Source organism: Anolis carolinensis, chromosome 3, assembly GCF_035594765.1.
Source record: "Anolis carolinensis isolate JA03-04 chromosome 3, rAnoCar3.1.pri, whole genome shotgun sequence".
NCBI classification, from domain to species: domain Eukaryota; kingdom Metazoa; phylum Chordata; class Lepidosauria; order Squamata; family Dactyloidae; genus Anolis; species Anolis carolinensis.
The window spans coordinates 25,808,174-25,828,875 of NC_085843.1; the positions used below are offsets into that span (position 1 = coordinate 25,808,174).

The following is a 20,702-nucleotide window of genomic DNA, read 5'->3' on the forward strand; positions in this document are numbered from 1 at the left end:
ATCGTTTTGAATTCTGCTCCTGTCTTCTGGAGTGTTAGCTATCCCTCCCAGTTTTGTGTCGTCTGCAAACTTGATGATTGTGCCTTCTAACCCTTCATCTAAGTCGTTAATAAAGATGTTGAACAGAACCGGGCCCAGGACGGAGCCCTGCGGCACTCCACTTGTCACTTCTTTCCATGATGAAGACGACGCATTGGTGAGCACCCTTTGGGTTCGTTCGCTTAGCCAATTACAGATCCACCTAACCGTAGTTTTGTCTAGCCCACATTTTACTAGTTTGTTTGCCAGAAGGTCGTGGGGGACTTTGTCGAAGGCCTTACTGAAATCCAGGTAGGCTACATCCACAGCATTCCCTGTATCGACCCAACTCGTAACTCTATCGAAAAAAGAGATCAGATTAGTCTGGCATGACTTGTTTTTGGTAAATCCGTGTTGACTATTAGCAATGACCGCATTTGTTTCTAAGTGTTCGCAGACCACTTCCTTAATGATCTTTTCCAGAATTTTGCCTGGTATTGATGTGAGGCTGACCGGACGGTAATTGTTTGGGTCGTTCTTTTTTCCCTTCTTGAAGATAGGGACCACATTCGCCCTCCTCCAATCTGCTGGGACTTCTCCCGTTCTCCAAGAACTCTCGAAGATAATTGCCAGTGGTTCTGAAATAACTTCCGCTAGTTCCTTCAGTACTCTTGGGTGTAGCTGATCTGGCCCTGGGGACTTGAATTCGTTTAGAGTGGCCAGGTGTTCCTGGACAACTTGTTTCCCTATTTGGGGTTGGATTTCCCCCAATCCTTCGTCCATTCCGTGTTGCTGAGGTTGAAGATGGCTTTCTTTTTCTGAGAAGACCGAGGCAAAGAAGGCATTAAGTAGTTCTGCCTTTTCCCTGTCCCCTGTCGCCATCACCCCATCTTCTCCTTGCAATGGCCCTATCGCCTCCTTTTTCTTCCTTTTTCTACCAACGTAAGCAAAAAAGCCTTTTTTGTTGTTTTTTATGTCCCTGGCAAGCCTGAGCTCATTTTGCGCTTTAGCCTTGCGAACCTTTTCCCTACAGGTGTTGGCTATACGTTTGAATTCTTCTTTGGTGATTTCTCCCCTTTTCCACTTCTTGTGCATGTCACTTTTGAGCTTTAGCTCAGTTAGAAGTTCTTTGGACTTCTGGCTTCTTTGCACTTGTCTTATTTTTCTTCTTTGTTGGCACTGTTTGCATTTGCGCCTTGAGTATTTCACTTTTGAAAAACTCCCATCCATCCTTAACTCCCTTGTTTTTTAATATCGGCGTCCATGGAATGCCGCTCAGTAATTCCTTCATTTTTTGGAAGTCAGCTCTCTTAAAGTCCAGAATGCGTGTTTGACTTGTCTTAGTTTCAGCATTCCTTTGTATTGCAAACTGCAGGAGCACATGGTCACTTGCCCCTAAGGATCCAACCACTTCAACTGTATTGATCAGGTCTTCCACATTTGTTAAGATTAGATCAAGAGTTGCGGATCCCCTTGTTGCCTCTTCTACCTTCTGGACCATAAAATTATCTGCAAGGCAAGTGAGGAATTTGTTGGACTTTGTACTCTTAGCTGAGTTTGTTTTCCAGCAGATATCGGGATAATTGAAATCGCCCATGACTACTATATCTCTTCTTTGTGCCTGTTTGGTCAGCTGTTGACAGAAGGCTTCATCAAGTCCTTCATCCTGACTCGGCGGTCTGTAGTAGACACCCACGACAAGATCTTTTTGAGTCCCGGTTCCCTTGATTCTTATCCAGATGCTTTCAAGCTGGTTTCCCGGATTACAGTCTTGCATTTCTTCTGCACTGTTTTTGACATATAAAGCTACTCCCCCTCCTCTCCCCTTTGTTCTATTTCTGTGAAAGAGGTTATAGCCCTCAATGGTTAAATTCCAGTGATGGGAGTCATCCCACCAGGTTTCAGTGATGCCTATGACATCGTATGTGTGGTGCTGTGCTAGGAGTTGGAGTTCGTCTTGCTTATGAACTATATGAACTATAAAGCATTGCTCTAAAAGACACCATTTATCTCTCCTAGCCCCCAGTGGCACAGTGAGTTAAACTGCTGAGCTGCTGAACTTGCTGAGAGAAAGGTTGCTGGTTTGAATCTGGAGAGCAGGGCAAGCTCCTGCTGTTAGCCCCAGCTTCTGCCAACCTAGCAGTTTGAAAACAGGCAAATGTGAGTAGGGGCCGGGCTGTGGCGCAGCTGTTGAGCAGCTGCCTTAAATCACTCTGACCATGAGGTCATGAGTTCGAGGCCAGCCCGTGGCGGGGTGAGCACCCGTCAATTAAAAATTAAAAAAAATAGCCCCTGCTCGTTGCTGACCTAGCAACCCGAAAGATAGTTGCATCTATCAAGTAGGAGATAAGGTACCACTTATAAAGTGGGGAGGCAAGATTAACTAATTTACGACCTGGAATGAGGAAGTGCCGTCAGTGTGGATGATGAAGCAGCTGCTCCCCCCTGTGGCCAGAATCGAACATCCCCTCAGAAGAAGGTTAACTTGCCTCTGCGTGTGTCTCTCAGTCTCTGTTTGATGTGTTTATGGGCATTGAATGTTTGCCCTATGTGTGTTATAATGTGATCTGCCCTGAGTCCCCTTCGGGGTGAGAAGGGCGGAATATAAATACTGTAAATAAATAAATAAATAAATAAGATCAATAGGTACCGCTCTGGTGGGAAGGTAACAGCATTCCATGCAATCATGCCAGCCACCTTAGAGGTGTCTATGGATAACACTGGCGCTTCAACTTAGAAATGGAGATGAGTACCAACACCCAGAGTCGGACACGATTAGACTTAATGTCGGGGAAAACCCTTACCGTTATCCCTCCTATACAAGCTAGGCTGGTACCCACATGCATGTGCCTTGTTTTTTCTTTTTGCTTTTCTGTAAGCCTAAAGTAAATCTTACTCTTGGTCCAAAACACATTTGGTCATTTTTGCCTATCCTTGAAGCTTCTGAAGCTGTTTATCCTGGCCTGGAGTGACAATTCATAAATATAAATTCAGACAGTGTCTGGAACTGGAAAAAAAAATTCTGGTAGATCATTACACATTTTGAGGGCATCCAAAGGAAATGCTCTCTGGACAACAGTCAAGGTTTTCTTTAACCTTCATTTTGCCAATTCCATCTTAGAAGCAGCATTCCACCATGCATAATATGTTATGTAGAATACCTCTTATAAGATAATTCCTGCTAAGGCAAATTTATTTATAATCTATAGTCCACTTGCTCAAGCATGTCCTTTTATTTTTTACCATTAGTGTTTGACTAAGACATAAGCTGTTGCAGAAAGAACTGACTGTCTTAATCAATTAATTTACTAAAATGAGTGCAATTTATTGGATTAAAAGTCACAGTCAGCTCTTGAGATGGTCTTGTATAATATTTCACTTTCTATCCTAGACTGCAGGAAAGAGTGTGCTTGATTCTTGTACCGACACTGATGTGCTGAACACTCTACAATGTTAATTGATTTGTATGTCTGTGACATAGATCCCATTGATCCAAGCAGAGTCAGGTTTACAGGTTTTGGCTTCAGCCCAGAAAAACATTTTAGCTCCTTTCCCCTTTATATGCTTAAACTGGGGTGTATTCCTTTACAGCGTTGTGTTAATTTCTTAGTTCTTGAACCATTTGGCTGGCATATGTCTGAATGAAGTAACTAGGGTTTCTACTGCTGGAGCAACGCAATTCTTCATCATCTAACTCATGCACAAATTATATTTCAGAAGTGAAGAGAGCTTGCAGTAATCAGGTGCGGATTCTGACTTGCCTAAATTGCTTAACGTGGTATTTTATTTAGCGTGTCAAAAGCAAATTTAGGATACAATTATAATGTGTTTAAATACACAAACGAAGTTAAAAACTTGACATTATACTAGATTTCCTTTGACCTGAAGCTGGCCAGTTTGAGTGCCTCTGGTGTCACTGTGAGAAGGTCGTCCACCACTGTGCATGTGGCAGGGCTCAGGTTGCATCATAGTAAGTGGTCTGTGGTTTGCTCTTCTCCACTCTCACATGTCGTGGACTCCACTTTGTAGCCCCATGTCATAAGATTGGCTCTGCATCTCGTGGTGCCAGAGTGCAGTCTGTTCAGCACCTTCCAAGTTGCCCAGTCTTCTATGTGCCCAGCAGGGAGTTTCTCATCTGGTATCAGCCACTGATTGAGGTTCCAGGTTTTAACCTGTCACTTTGGGACTCTCACTTGCTGAGGTGTTCCTGCAAGTATCTCTGTGGATCTTTGGAAGTTGTTTCTAGATGTAAGGCGTTGGCATGCTGATTGATATCTGAACAGAGGATGGGCCTTTCATTACAGGCTGCTACTTCCCAACAGACGTTAGGCGGTGCAATACCGGCTAAATAATATAATTTCCCCAGTGGTGTGGGGCGTAGACATCCTGTGATAATATGGCAAGTCTCATTAAGGGCCATATCCACTGTTTTAATGTGGTGAGATGTATTCCACACTGGTCATGTGTATTCAGCAGCAGAGTAGCAAAGCGCAAGGGCAGATGTCTTCACTGTTTCTGGCTGTGATCCCCAGCTTGTGCCAGTCAGCTTTCGTATGATATTATTTCTAGCACCCACTTTTTGCTTGATATCCAAGCAGTGCTTTTTGTAGGTCAAAGCACATTCCAGTGTGATTCCCAAGTATTTTGGTGTGCTGCAATGCTCCAGTGGGATTCCTTCCCGGGTAATCCTCAGAGCTCAAGATGCTTGTCTGTTCTTAAGGTGAAAAGCACAACTCTGCATTTTAGATGGTTTGGAATCACCTGGTTTTCTCTGTAATGGGCGGTAAGGGCACCTAAAGCTTCAAAGAGCTTCTGTTCAATTATTTCAAAGCTTCCTGCTTAAGCGGTGATGGCACAATCATTAGCATAGATGAAACTCTCTGTCCCTCATAGTCATGACCTAGGGATGTCCTATACAGATTACATATGGTTAATTAACAATGTGCTATCAGCTCTTGTTGTAAATTGAGTTCAAATTGCAAAAACAGTTTGCACTCAATTAACTCATCTGGCAGAAGGAGGAGAAAGGAAGGGGTAAAATCTTATCCTTCCCAGTAAGCCAGGCAAAAGCAAACTGGTGCAGCCTCTCCTAGTTTGTATATCCTTCCTCAGTTATAAGTTTTTGCCATCTTGATCACACATTGATGTTGTTTGGCGTCATGTGTGCTGATTTATCTATGAAACGCTGAAAGGTAAGAAACCTCTATTTCTCCTTAGGTAAATGTAGCACATGAAGATCAAGGTGTGTGAGAACAACAAATCTGTCATCAGTCTTTTCCCTAGATCTCAATATCTGCCTCCTGAAGCAACTGCTCAGTCTTCCTCATCACGGGGCTGGCTTTGTTGTTTGGCAAACCCAAAGGCTGGTTCAGTGTATCCCTGAGTAATAATCTGTATCTCTGAGTGAGACAGACATATCAAATGCACCAGTGCAGGTATACCTACACTATACTGAGAAATTTAATATCTCCTCTCCCAGCTTGAAATGCAAAGCTTTCCATGGCATCAGGTCTCATGTTCAGCTTCTAACCGTCATGGCCTAGTTCAGAGCTAGTTCAGAGCGGCCTGAATCAAATGCCCAATGCTGCTGCTGGGATTTGTTATCCAAAAGGAGTAACCTTTGTAAGCATTAACCTAGTTCTGTCAGACAATGTTACAAACAGGCATGTCTGGAATCTACCTCTTCAGACTATAAGGGGAGTAGACCACCTGGGGCTCCTTCATGCCAAATGGATAACATTTCTTTGCACTATACAGCTTGGGTGCAAGCCTGAAGAACCATATTTTCTTACATGCATGTGGAAGGATAGGACTCACCCATGGACCACAGCTGTTAAGTGAATAACATACAAGAGTTTACAGAACAGTCAAACCGGGGAAATTGCTAAACACACACAAACTACACAATATCAGGTAGGACTAACCAGAGGAACTGCCTTATCTTGCCTGCTCCCAGTTCCTGGCTTCAGGAAAGGAGAACCAGCTGCTATTCTCAGGCCTCTTCCACACAGCTGAATAAAATCCCACACGTTCTGCTGGAATATATGGCAGTGTGGACTCAGATCTCCCAGTTCAAAGCAGATCGTGTATTGTGGGATTTTCTGCCTTGATATTCTGGGCTATATAGCTGTGTGGAAGGGCCTTCAGTTAAAACTTCTGCAGTAAGGTGTGGGAAGGAGGCCAAGAAAAGCCTCAAAATTGAAGACAGAAGGTGGACTAGGTTGCTGTGAGCTTTCCATGATGTATGGCCATGTTACAGAAGCATTCTCTCCCAACATTTCGTCCATATCTATGTCAGGAGTGAATGCTTCTGGAACATGGCCATACAGTGTGGAAAACTCACAGCAACCCAGTGATTCCAGGCATGAAAGCCTTCGACAACACAGAAGAAGGACTACAAGTGTCCCCTTTGACCTGAGTTGCAAGTAAATGCAGAGCAGTAGAAAAAGACTTTGGCAACAGCTGACTTGAGGCCTTTCTTGGCTTCCGGGCTTGAAAGGACATCAAAGAAAGCTATGAGCTCAGATGAAGAGAGGAAATGGGTCTTTCTTCAAGTGAGAAAAGCTAGATAAGGCAGTCAGATAAAGGAAGGACTTGGGATAGTTGATGCGAAACACCCTTTGTGTCTCAGCACTTGCATTCTTATCATTTTTTTTCTTGTTTGCCTGCTTTAACCCACCCAGTCTATCTATGCCTGAACTCTTCATCCTGAAACCACTTACTAGGATCCCACCAAGGCCTGTGTCCTGCAACCACTTACTTGGACCATTGAGATTCATTCCCCAGCTGTTTACAATGGTGTATTAGCCTAGTGCTACCGACTGTTAGGAATTGTGGGAGTTGAAGTCCAAAACACCCGGAGGGACAAAGTTGGCCCATGCCTGGCCTAGTGAAAAGAAGGAGAAAGGGAGGACCTTCTCTGTGGCTGACCCTACATGCTTGAACTCCCTTTCTAGGAAGGCTAGGTTGGCTCCCTTCTGGCTAGCTTTCTGCCTTTTCTATGACAGCAGGTGTTTGTGAACTGATTGCTTAATATAACATGTTTGCTGTTTCAGTGCTGTGCTGATCTATTCATCTACATTATAATATATTAATGTAGTGTTAAATCTAAAGACAGTTTAATATTTTAATCTTAACTTTTGTATGTGTTAAGCTATGTGTGGTTTTCTTTGTATCTCTCCTTATTCCGTAAGCTGCCTTGAATCAAATTCCTGAGAGGAATATGAGATAAAAATAAACTGACGGGTAATTAGTATGTCAAGGAGAAAGTTTCTTAACTTAACCTTCTCCTCAGCATTTTGATTTATGTGTTTTTGTTTTGGTCATGGACCACAGGAAAATATGACATCTTAAATGCCATAGAATCATAGAATTGGAAGAAACCGTAAGGGCCATCCAGTCCAACCCCCAGCCATACAGTTAAACAAGAGGCTGGAGCATGTGTGTGTGTGTGCCTTCAAGCCACCCTTTGATCTATGGCGAATTAATGGGATTTTTTGAGCAAGAAATCCTCAGAGGTGATTCCTCACTCTGAAATAACAGCCATGGGCAGAATTCCTCTATCCAAAATACTCCAGAATTGAAAATTGTCTACATAGGTGGCTGAGACAATGGTCCTTTTGCTTTGTGATGGTACGCAACCTTAGTTTCATGCACCAGTAATAATTGTGTATAAAATAACATCCAGGCTATGTGCAGAAGATATATACATGAAGCATAAGTGAATTTTGTGTTTAGAATTATTGACCATCTCCAGGGTATTTCATTACATATATGCCAGAATCCGAAATTCAGAATTCTTCTGGTCCCAAGCATTTTGAATACAGGATGTTCAACTTGCATTGGTTGATGATCTTTCATCCAAGTATTAACCTAGGTTGACTGTTTTGGCTTCCAAATCCAGACCAGATCTTGATTTTGGATTCTGGTTTGAGAGTATTTAGTCTTCCCAGGCTGGATCTACACTGGATCTGATCCCAGATTATATGCTTTGAACTGGATTATATAAATCTACACTGCCAGATAATCTGGGATAAGCAGATAACCTAGAATCAGATCCTGGGATATAGGGCAGTGTAGCTCAAGTCCCAGTCAATGAAAGGATGTGTGAACTTCTGTTGCACAAACCAAGGCCAAGGCCAGGGGGTGCATCTATGCTTTTATGTATGTTGTTATATCACTCTGTGTTTGTTTTATTTATTTCAGATAATTCTGTTGTATATTCTATGTATCTGCTTTACACTGTTGCTGTCTGTAAGCTATCCCGAGTCCCCTAGTAAAGATGGGGTGGAATATAAATGAAATTGTTGCTGTTGTTGTTGTTGTTGTTATGCTGCACAGCAGTTCCCCTTTGCACTGTCTCTGTGGATATGTCATACTTTCATTAATGTGCTGCTTAGCTTTGATCTATCAACTACTTTCTTAATGTAAAAAGCCTCAGGGATATGGATATATATTCATATATTCATATATCAGAAATGAAAATGCTTCAATTATATATATATATATATATATATATATATATATATATATATATATTATATATATATATATATATATATATATATATATATATAGTGTGTGTTAAAACGCTGAGCTGCTGAACTTGCAGACCGAAAGGTCCCAGGTTCAAATTCCGGGAGCGGAATGAGCGCCCGCTGTTAGCCCCAACTCCTGCCAACCTAGCAATTTGAAAACATGCAAATGTGAGTAGATCAATAGGTACTGCTCTGGCGGGAAGGTAACAGCGCTCCATGCAGTCAGGTCGGCCACATGTCTGGAGGTGTCTACGGACAACGCCGGCTCTTCGACTTAGAAATGGAGATGAGCACCAACCCCCAGAGTCGGTCACGACTGGACTTAACGTCAGGGGAAAACCTTTACCTTTACCTATATATACTTAAAGCATCTTTACCACTGCTTTAGATATAGAGATATTGGGTTCCTGTGAGTTTTCAGGGCTGTGTGGCCATGTACCAGAAGCATTCTCTCCTGGTGTTTCGCCCACATCTATGGCAGGCATCCTCAGAGGTTGTGAGGTCTGTTGGAGACTAGGCGAGTGGGGTTTATATATTTATCTTTGGAATGTCTAGGGTGGGAAAAAGAACTCTTGTCTGTTTGAGGCAAGCGTGAATGTTGCAATTGATCACCTTGATCAGCATTGAATATCCTTGCAGCTATGGCAAACTTCTGCCCTCCAGGTGTTTTGGACTTCAACTCCCACAATTCCTAACAGCCTACCGGCTGTTAGGAATTGTGGGAGTTGAAGTCCAAAACACCTGGAGGGCAGAAGTTTGCCCCGCTTGCGGTAGAGGCCCCTGTATTTTGGGCGCAGTTCCCCCGCTGGCCAGCAGGGGGCGGGAAGAGCGCCGCGCTCTCCTCCTCTTCTTGCATTCATCTCCGGGGAAGCTGCAGCAGCAGGACCCGCTCGCTCCTCTGGCGCCTTCCTTTCCCCGGACTTCGCCAAACCCGGGAGCGCGCCACGGGCTCCTGTGCAGCCGGCGGGGGCGAGGATGGGACCCTGAGAGGCGAGCAAAGAGGTGAGCCAGTCCGCAGGCGTTCCCTTCCCGTGACCTTTCCTTGTGCAAAACAAAACCCACAATAGGAACGCGGGCATGCTTCCTTCCTTCCTTCTTTCTTTGCATCACATTTTGCAGAATTTGGGACCCTTAGGGTGGGGCGTTTGTAAAGAGAGTCCCTTTTTCGCTTCCCCGCTGGATTATTTCGAGGTTCAATGGCTGCTGGTGTTCAAGGGGGGTTGGGAAAGGAGCCAGCCCAGCCCGGCGCGTGGGTCGCCTAGCGACTGCTGATCAATTAATTATCAGGGCGAGCGGAGCGCATCTCTCCCGCGGGGTTCCGATTCCAGAGACCCCCATCTGCACGGCCAGAAGGAGGGAGACAGATGGGACGCCAGGGAGGCGCTTGACTGGGCTTGTGGCTTCTCCTCTGCCTCTGGAGATCTGCGGCAAGCCTCTGCGCTCCCCTTCTTGGCACTTCCATTCATTGCTCTTCCTCTCCTGCCTGGGCTGGTATGGCTGCAAGGTGCAATCATGGCCCCAAAGCCTTTGCAACCCTCTTGGCCACTGAGCTGGAGGCAGGCAAGTCAGGAGCCCCAGGAAGGGGAGTTTGGCTAGCTTGAGGACCCGACGGTGCCTGGGTCATTTGAGAAAAGCATTGTTTGCCCTTGTTCCAGTTGTAGTATAATAATAATAATAATAGTAACAGAAACCAGTGCAGGTGGTCCCGGTGGTGATGGGCACATTGGGTGCCGTGCCAAAAGATCTCAGCCGCCATTTGGAAACAATAGACATTGACAAAATTACGATCAGCCAACTGCAAAAGGCCACCCTACTGGGATCTGCACGCATCATCCGAAAATACATCACACAGTCCTAGACACTTGGGAAGTGTTCGACTTGTGATTTTGTGAAACGAAATCCAGCATATCTATCTTGTTTGCTGTGTCATACAACGTCGTTGTGTCAATAATAATAATAATAATAATAATACATCACACAGTCCTAGACACTTGGGAAGTGTTCGACTTGTGATTTTGTGATATGAAATCCAGCATATCTATCTTGTTTGCTGTGTCATAATAAAATAATAATAATAATAATAATAATTTTGTGGAAAAGAAAAAGGTTTGGATCATTGATGTCGCCATCCCAGGTGACAGTCGCATTGACGAAAAACAACAGGAAAAACTCAGCCTCTATCAGGACCTCAAGATTGAACTTCAAAGACTCTGGCAGAAACCAGTGCAGGTGGTCCTGGTGGTGATCGGCACACTGGGTGCCGTGCCAAAAGATCTCAGCCGGCATTTGGAAACAATAGACATTGACAAAATTACGATCTGCAAAAGGCCACCCTACTGGGATCTGCGCACATTATCCAAAAATACATCACACAGTCCTAGACACTTGGGAAGTGTACGACTTGTGATTTTGTGATAAGAAATCCAGCATATCTATCTTGTTTGCTGTGTCATACAATAATAATAATAATAATCACACAGTCCTAGACACTTGGGAAGTGTCCGACATGTGGTCAAATTCAACAGCCAGCAGAATGTCTGCTGTGAACTCATCTTGTTGTGTTTCAAATAATAATAATAATAATAATAATAATCTTTATTTCTCAACTGCCCTCTCTCCCCAGAGGGACTCAGGGCGGTTAACATACATATAAACGGCAAACATTCAATGCCACAATTTCTTCATTAATATCAAAAGTATAAAATGATAATAACATACACATAATAAAAATTCCACATTAGAAAAATAAATTTAAACATGACAATCAGTAGAAATATTATTGCACAGAGCAAGCGTATACCTGGACCAATTTAACTGACCAAGTTGCTGAAAATGTCCAGTCCTTGTTGTAGTTTCACTTAGACCATAGCTGCTATGGGGTGGCAGTTATGCTAGTCCTCCTCCTCTCCGTATGCTAAGGTGCATAGATGTGTCTTTAACAGTTTCCTAAAGGGGAGGAGGGTGGGGGGCATTTTAATTTCTTTAGCGAGGGAGTTCCAGAGGCAGGGAGTGATCATGGAGAAGACCCCTCTCTTGTTCCCACCAGCCACGCTTGTGACAGGGGTGGGACTGAGATCAGGGCCTCCTCCGCTGACTGAAGTGCCCGAGATGATCTATACAGAGAGATGCAATTTGACAAATAGCCTGTACTTGAGCCATTTAGTCTAGACCCAATGTCAGCTGGGTTCAGTGTGCGGGTGAACTACAACTCCCTCATGCAAGTCCCATCGTCCATAGTCCACCCCCTTCCAAACAGCGCCAGGATGTAGAGTGGGTCATGGGGGTTCTGTGTGCCAAGTTTGGTCTTGAAGGGAAATGGATTTTAATAAAGTTTTGCCCCTTTGGTCCAATTCATCTTTGTCTTATTAGGATCTTGGTGGTTCCATGAAAACTGGTCCCCATTGAGATTTGGTTCCTGGGCCACTGTGGATACAAAAAAAAACATGAAAGCTCAAATGCCATTATATACAATGGATCACTGACACTGGGGCTTGCTTCCTGGACTCCCGGGATACCCAAATTGGCAGAAATTCACATCCTATTATATACAATGGACCCTTGGTATCTGCTGTAACTTGGACCATTCTTGGACCCTGTGGATACTAAAATCCGTGGACGCCCAAGTCCCATTAGATGCGTTGGTACAGTAAAATGTTGTTCCTTCCCTGCCTTGGCCCTGGCTTCCTTGATCCCATGAGTCTATCTACCTGTATTCCAATCTTCATCTTTTCCTACTACCTTCTACCTTAGACCCATAGAATCCTAGAGTTGGAAGAGACCTTGTGGGCCATCCAGTCCAACCCCCTGCCAAGAAGCAGGAAAATTGCATTCAAAGCACCCCCGACAGATGACCATGCAGCCTCTGTTGAAAAGCCTCCAGAGAAGGAGCCTCCACCACACTCTGGAGCAGAGAGTTCCACTGCTGAACAGCTCTCACAGTGAAGAAGTTCTTCCTAATGTCCAGGTGGAGTCTCTTACCTATAATTTGAAGCCATTGTTCTGCATCCTAGGGCAGCAGAAAACAAGCTTTCTCCCTGCACCCTATGACTTCTCCTCACATATTTATACATGGCCATCATCATGTCTCCTCTCAGCCTTCTTTTCTGCAGGCTAAACATGCCCAGCTCTTTAAACCGCTTTCATAGGGCTTGATCTCCAGACCCTTTTAGTCTCCCTATTCTGAACACATTCCAGCTTGTCATTCCAGCTTCCTGGATTCCTGTGGATAGCAAAATCTATGGAATTTCACATCCTATTATATACAGATGACCCTTTGTATCTGCCAGGTCTTGGTTCTTGGCCCTGTGGATACTTGAATCTGTGGATTCCCAACTCCCATTAGATACATTGGTGCAGCAAAATGATGTCTGTCCCTTCCCAGCTCAGCCTTTGCAGGCTCAAGACCCTGGCTTCCTTGATCCCATGAGTCTATCCACCTGTGATCCAGTCTTCTTTTTCTGCCACTTTCTATGTTGCCAAGCATTGTTCTTTTTCTAGTGAGACATGTCTTCTCGTGATATGGCCAGAGTATAACACAGCCGTATAACCCGGCATTTAGGAATTGTGGGAGTTGAAGTCCAAAACACCTGGAGGGCCAAAGTTTGCCCATGCCTGCTCTAGAGCTTAGTTGGAGAATCCTGTCTATACCGGAGTTTGGAGTAAAAGCTTACTTGGGAAGGACTGGCTTAGACACATAAGTGTTTGCCTTGAGTGTGGTTTTGAAGAGCCCTTCATTATCATGATATTCCCATTTTCTGAGTGGTGACCAAACTTCAGCCCAGTCTCAAATGTCTGGAGTGGAATACTGTGAAGTAGGCAGATATAATGGCTTAGATGTATTTCCCACAGTGTTTTGTGCAATTTCAGATAACTTTCCATAGACCAAGTAGCCCTGGCCTATATGTTTACTTGTCCCATTATATTTGTTGTGACGTACTTCCAGGTCGGTTGCACAGGATTGTTGCCCAGCTATTTGCATGTTTGCTCAGAATATGAGTGTTCACTACAACAGGGAATATGTGGCCGTTTAGCTGTTGTTGGACTCATCGTCCTTCTACAGTTGCTATCCTTTTAAGGTTGATGGGAATCACAGTCGAATGACATCTGGAAGCCACAAGTTGCCCAGTCCCTGTGTTGTATTCAAGGCTCACTAGACCAGTGGTTCTCAACCTTGTGTCCCCAGATGGTTTTGGCCTACAACTCCCAGAAATCCCAGCCAGTTTACCATCTATTAGGATTTCTGGGAGTTGAAGGCCAAAAACATCTGGGGATCCCAGGTTGAGAACCACTGCACTAGACCGAAGGTGAAAATGTTATGATCCTCTGAATGGTATTGAATTATATTTCCAAGCATTCTTTACCATTGGATCAGTACATAAGAGTTACAATAACATCTGGAGAGTTACATTATTCCTACTCAATGCCTACTCAAAAGTAAGTCCTTTTGAGTTGGGTGAGGCTTACTCTTGAATCAGTGTGTAGAGATTTCATCTTCATTGTGACCACTCTACTTAGGATTTCATCTTTAGTCTTAATGGCATAAAGTGCTCTCTTAGGTATTTCTGCTCAGAAGCAAGCATGTTTGGATTGCTGCTTAATGTGGGTTGGTCACTGTGGGTGAGGGCCCTTCCACACAGCCATATAACCCAGAATATCAAAGCAGAAAATCCCACAATATCTGCTTTGAACTGGGGTCCCTTCCACACAGCTGAATAAAATCCCACATTATCTGATTTGAAATGGGATATATAGCAGTGTGGATGCAGATAACCCAGTTCAAAGCAGATATTGTGGGATTTTCTGCCTTGATATTCTAGGATATAGGGATGTGCGAAAGGGCCCTCAGTTATCTGAGTACACTGCCATATATCCCAGTTTAAAAGAGATAATGTGCGATTTTATTCAGCTGTGTGGAAGGGGCCTGAGTGAGTGACTATTGATTCTTTTTTCTTCTGAATGAGGACAGGAGGGAAATGTGCTCAGCATGCTGCCTGAATGAGAATAGATCTACACCCAGACCACTCCGAGGAGGTTTTGTTAAGCTGGGTTTGGGCCAGTATCCAGGTGCCTTGTGCTACTGCAGCTCTGCGGTGTGTGTTTGTGTCGTGCTGCTAGTTGACAGCTCTAAGCACAATATGGTGGAAAGTAGGTAATAAAAGCTGCTATAAAACCCCAAGTAGTCCCTGGTGCCTTAATCTGGGTTACAGCAATGTAAGATTTGAAATCATTTAGAAGGGAACATTTAAGCCCTAGGAGGGGAAGGAGAACTGCTCGGGCTGGATGCAGAAATTCTTGAATATTTCATGGCTACACCTCCCCCCCCCCAACTTATTGGGAATTATGTTTTGCTGCAGTGAACCCAGTTTAGCCCTGATAATGCAATCTCTCCACCCTTAAAAACCATTGGAAGTAGATGGAGGGGAAAGGGTGTATAATAGCTAATACCATAATAGTGATGAAGTCTTTTATCATCGTAGGTCGCACATCTTCAATTCTTACAATGGGAAGAGCCTTTAAAGCAGGAATAGCTTGAGATCAGTTGCCAGCATAGTTAAATATAACTCCATTCTTATGAAACCAGTGTTTCCAAATATTAAATAACGAAGGACACACGTTGCCTCTGAGACCTGCTGTGGCGTTCCTATCGAGTCGGCTCCTTTCTCTCCCCGCACAATATCTGCATGCATGGGATGCCGTTCTTGTCTTTTGTTAGTCTGTGACATGGCTAATGTTCTGGGTGGCTGCTGTATCACTTAACTGTGGCCTGATTCCATCACAGCAACAAAAATCTGCTACTTGTCATATAAGTATGTGAGCGGTTTTTACTGGAGGCCTCTCGTTCTACTACGCAGTGATAAATAACTCTCATGCCAGCAAATGACACACAGAGGTGCAATCTCCTACCTGACCTTTTTTTACATTTCCAGAGCAATTTTCCTGACACTTAGATCTCCAGATAACAGAAATTGTAATTAATGCAATGATGAAAATGAGAACGGTCTCTAGGAATTCTTTGAATTGTGGATTTCTGTTTTACTTCAATGTTGGAGTAGTCAGATCAATACTAAGTAATATTTGGGTTGGTTCTTTTAAATGTTATATTCTAATAAATTCACATTTTCCTTCTTCAACCCAAGAGGGCAAAAACTACAGTCATGCCTATTGCCGTGGAAATATTTTCTGAGCATGTTCATGTGTTCATGACATTGAGATTGCTACCTGCCCATGTTATTCAGAATTTTGAAATTGTTTGGCAAATAAATAATAGACAGAAAGTCAGCGAGTTCTACTGCCTAATGGGAAATGCATCGGTATATAGAATGTGAGTATCTTTCCATGAGCTGTAAAGTCTGTCCAATGACAAGATACCTTCTCTCAGTTGCCTTTGCCTGGGGAGGATAACCTACTGGGGCTGGCAGAGCTAACAGAACTTGACAGCCAAACTGCATTCCAGCAGCAGAACGCCAAGGTGGCGCTACATGGTTTGGAAGGATTTTTCTCCCCTTTCCACTCTTGTTTTAAGCCTGCTGTTGACTGGGAGTGCTAATATACAAATAAATTCAGGTGATGGTTGGCATCTTAAACAGGTCATCCACATTTTTGCTTCTCTGTATCCTTCTTTGCTTCTTTCAGAGCCATAGTTGCAAATATCTTTGTGTTTGGGTTGCTGTGAGTTTTCCGGGCTGTATGACCATGTTCCAGAAGCATTTTATCCTGATATTTTGCCCACATCTATAGCAGGCATCCCCAGAAGTTGTGAGGTCTGTTGGAAACTAGGCAAGTGGGGTTTATAGAATTGTGGAATGTCCAGGGTGGGAGAAAGAATTCTTAACTGTTTGAAGTAAAGGTAAACGTTGCAAATGACCAGCTTGGTTAGCATTTAGTGGCCTTGTAGATTCAAAGCCTGGCTGCTTTTGCCTGAGGGAATCCTTTGTTGGGAGGTGTCAGCTAGCCCTGATTGTTTCTTGTCTGAAATTCCCCTGTTTTCGGAGTGTTATTCTTTATTTGCTGTTCTGATTTTAGAGTTTTTTTTAAAATACTGGTAGCCAGATTTTGTTCATTTTTATGGTTTCCTCCTTTCTCTTGAAATTGTCCACATGCTTGTAGATTTCAATAACTTCTTTGTGTAAACTGACATGGTGGTTGTTAGAGTAGTCCAGCATTTCTGTCTTCTCAAATAATATACTGTGTCCAGGTTGGTTCATCAAGTGCTCTGCTATGGCTGACCTCTCTGGTTGAATTAGTCTGCAATGACTTTCATGTTCCTTGATATGTCTTTCAAGACATGAAACAATCAGGGCTAGCTAACATCTCCCAACAAAGGATTCCCTCAGGCAGTAAGCAGTCAGGCTTTGAAGCTGCCAGGCTATTCAATGCTAATCAAGGCAGCCAATTGCAACATTCACACTTACCTCAAACAGACAAGAGTTCTTTCTCCCACCCTGGACCTTCCACAGATATATAAACCCAATTTGCCTAGTTTCCAACAGACCTCACAACCGCTGAGGATGCCTGCCATAGATGTGGGCGAAACATCAGGAGAAATGCTACTGGAACATAGCCATACAGACCAGAAAACTCATAGCAACCCAGTGATTCCGGCCATGAAAGCCTTCGGCAACACCTTTGTGTTTATAGATCTTGCAGCATGTTTAGCTTAACATTTAGTTATTGATAATAGCTGGTCTCTTGGGAAAGAGTAGCCAGAAAGCACAAAAGGGAGTGGTTTTGAGGAGAAAATCATTAGGCAGAAGAGAAGTACAGGTTGAGCATCCCCTTAAAAATGAGTTTAAAGTTAACATTAAAAACTGTGCCATAGACATCGAGAACTGGGAAGTCCTGGCACTTGAACACTCTAACTTGGGGTCAGCTGTGACCAGCTGTGCTGTGGAATTTGAAGTGGCACGAATGGAAGGCTAAAGAGAGAAATGTGCCAAGAGGAAGTTGTGTCAAGCCAACCCTGACCAGCACCGCCTTCCACCTGGAAACCGATGTCCTCACTGTGGAAGAACATGTGGTTCAATAATAGGAATCCACAGTCACCTATGTAGCCACCGTGAAGACACTGTACTTGGAAGGCTATCCTACTTGGACAACGAGTGATTGCCGAAATCATGTTATTTAATGATATTACTGTATTCAACTGTGGTCCAGACAGGAAACCATCCCCCATGGATATAGGGATCTTACTGTAAATTGTTTCTCTGTGATTTGAGAGTCTCTTAGTCTCACCAATCTAGTGAGATCCCGGCCCAGAACAAAGTGAGAAAGAGAGGAATCTCAGTGGCTTTCATGATCAATTACTTGGATATCTGCCTTATTTTTCAAAATTGACTGCTGGGTCAGTAGAAAACCAGCCATTAGCTTATCATGATGGAGGGGGACTTGCCTTAGTGACGCCATCCCTAAGGCATCCCTAATGTCTGCTGCCTCTTCAATTCTTTCTAGTCAGCCTCAAAAACCTGGGTGTCCTAAACTGCCTCTAATTGAAGGCTTTATTTTTCATGCTTGTTTAGTGTTACAATGTTGTGGTTAACTTAATAATTCAATTAAAAGTATTTTTATTTTATTGTGAACCATCTTGCAGATACTTTGTTTCAATAAGGTTGTGTAAACATTTTTTTAAAAGCTGGACATTTCTGTGGACACCTGCAATCTTCAAAGGAACAGACTGTGCTATATACTTAGAACTTTCTGGCAGAGCAGATTTGGAAATAACAGACGACGTTGCTTGTGTACAATTGTGAGAGATGCCAACTTAAGCATGGAGAGCTGCATGTCTTGCCTTCTTATCTGCATATGTCTTTCTCTCCCTGACCCAGAACCTAGTGCCCTCCAAACGTGTTAGAGTAAAAATCCCATCCTTGGAAGTGGAGCATATTGGCTGGGGAAGATGGGAGCTCCGATTCAGCAGAGGGCAATAGGTTGGTGCAAGCTGTTTTGCATTATGGTGCTATACAACCATAACTGTAGCTTCAGAGCCATGTGTGCTACCCACGCTTTCCTTTGGCCTTTCCTCTCTCCCTGATGGAGTGTATATGCTGTGAAGTGGGAGCATGTTGAGTATACTTCTTAGGTAGTATACTGCTCTGTGGGCCTTGCTAGTTCATGAATACACTTGATCCAGGAGAACAATAAAAAAGACAACCCATCCTGTCTCTATATTACACTTCCATCTGCAAAAAGTCTCTGCACAGGGATAATTGTACAGTCATTAATATTTTGTATATGATTTGCATTACATGGCTGTATAATATCTTGTTAACATTTTCTTTTCTTTTTTATGTATGTTTCTTCTTTCTTTTTCTTCTTGTTTTATTTATACAACAGCAATAAAATTATCAGTAATAAATAATATTTTTTTAAAAAGGGAAAGTGGAAATGGGTACCAGGACAGAGCTAGATGGCATTGGAGGATGATACTTTGGGTCAGGTCCCATCCTCCTAGATGTCAACCAGCCTGCCAGATTGGTCTTCAAAACTTTTTTAAACAAACAAATACCAATTTTACTTGAATTTACCACAGTCACTGCCATAACATGCAGCCCAGCACTCTAGTCTATGGTACATGGTTCTTAGTTTATGAAAATATTGGGAGTCTGACCCTACCTAAGTAAATATAATGGCTAACTCTGAAGTTAGTGTTAAAAGATGGTCCCCTACATTTTGGGGTTTAACTTTTGCAGAATTGATTATTTACTGATTTGATTAATATTTTATCTCCTAGAATCTCTAGGTTCTCCAGTGTGACTTAGTAGTCAAGTCAACTTTGGAAATTGACCAATGGAGTCACAATGAAGGACCTAGAGATTCCTAGAAAGGATACATATCTAAGCATTTGTAGGTTCTCCAGGGTGATTCTGCAGTCAACATTTAGCAGAAGTTGACCATATAGTCATGCTGAAGGACCAAAAGATTCCTAGAGAGGTGTATTCTGAGGGTTTTTTTTTAATTGTGTCAAATCCGAGGAGCAGGGTGAGCTCCCGTCTTGTCAGCTCCAGCTTCCCATTTGGGGACATGAGAGAAGCCTCCCACAGGATGGCAAAACACCCAGGCATCCCCTGGGCAACATCCTTGCAGATGGCCAGTTATCTCACACCAGAAGCGACTTTCAGTTTCTCAAGTTGCTCTTGACATGAAAAAAAATCTCAATAAAAATAATTTGCACAGAAGGCATGCTGAGAGCCACATTGCTTTCTTGGTCCCTTGAGATATCCCCAGTTATTATTAGTTACTGAGAGATACAGAATTGAGAGGGGAAAAGAAAAGATTTTATGTGGTTTTTGTTTTGTGAATTTCTGCTGTGGTTGGTTTTATGTAGTCCAGAAGATTCATACATCCTATAGGATTTTCATTGTTATATGAAATATATGATACGTGGCACAGAGATATTGCTTTTATTGTCTGTGGAAAGCCTACAAATCAGCACAGTTTTAATCTCAGTCACATATGTGTACTTTCCATGGATCATGTTGGTTGAGATCTTTCTAGCTGAGTAGATTTTACAGGAAGTAAATAAAATACATGTTTTAAAATTAGCTTTCTGATATACAATTATAAAATTATTACCTTATATACTCCTTTTCCGTCATTTCAACAGTACTAAAAGAAGAAAAGGGAGGATTCCAATATATGTTTCTATGTATTTTAATTTTAAATAACAGAATGCTGCTGCATTATTTGGAATTACTTGGATTAGTGTCAACAGTTAGTTGTTTGTGCCAATAAGCAGGATTATGGGGAAGCTTGTTTTTAAGCAAACTGTGCAGCATTTGAAAACCCCAGGAGTAAAACCAACAACACAGTTCCCTCAATGGCAGTTCAAGGACAAGAATTATACCATTGGGTAACAAACATAGTTTTATAGTTGAGCAAAAGGGTTCAGTCACAGAAGGAAAATCCTTCATCTGAAATCCACTAGAGTGTATTGGTAAAAAAAAAAATGTAGGATCTAGATTTGAATCTGTATTCAGCAAACTTGGGCCCCTTCCCACATTTTCTGCTTTGAATTGGAATATATGGCAGTGTGGACTCAGATATCCCAAAGTTCAAAGCAGATATTGTGGGATTTTCTGCCTTGATATTCTGTGTTGTATGGCCGTGTGGAAGGGCCATAAGTAGTAGTAAGGTAAAGGTTTTCCCTGACAT

General features: G+C 43.0%; 2 protein-coding genes across 2 annotated transcripts in view; one reads left to right on the plus strand and one right to left on the minus strand.

Moving 5' to 3' along the window:
• alkbh8 (alkB homolog 8, tRNA methyltransferase) overlaps positions 1 to 6,011 on the minus strand; it is a 100,503-nt gene extending 94,492 nt beyond the window's left edge. Inside the window, exon 1 of the mRNA XM_008108024.2 lies at positions 5,943 to 6,011. The gene's annotated coding sequence lies outside the window, so the exon portion shown is untranslated. The remainder of the gene's footprint in view (positions 1 to 5,942) is intronic.
• Positions 6,012 to 9,394: 3,383 nt separating this feature from the next.
• elmod1 (ELMO domain containing 1) overlaps positions 9,395 to 20,702 on the plus strand; it is a 66,587-nt gene continuing 55,279 nt past the window's right edge. The window contains exon 1 of the mRNA XM_062974602.1: positions 9,395 to 9,557. The gene's annotated coding sequence lies outside the window, so the exon portion shown is untranslated. The remainder of the gene's footprint in view (positions 9,558 to 20,702) is intronic.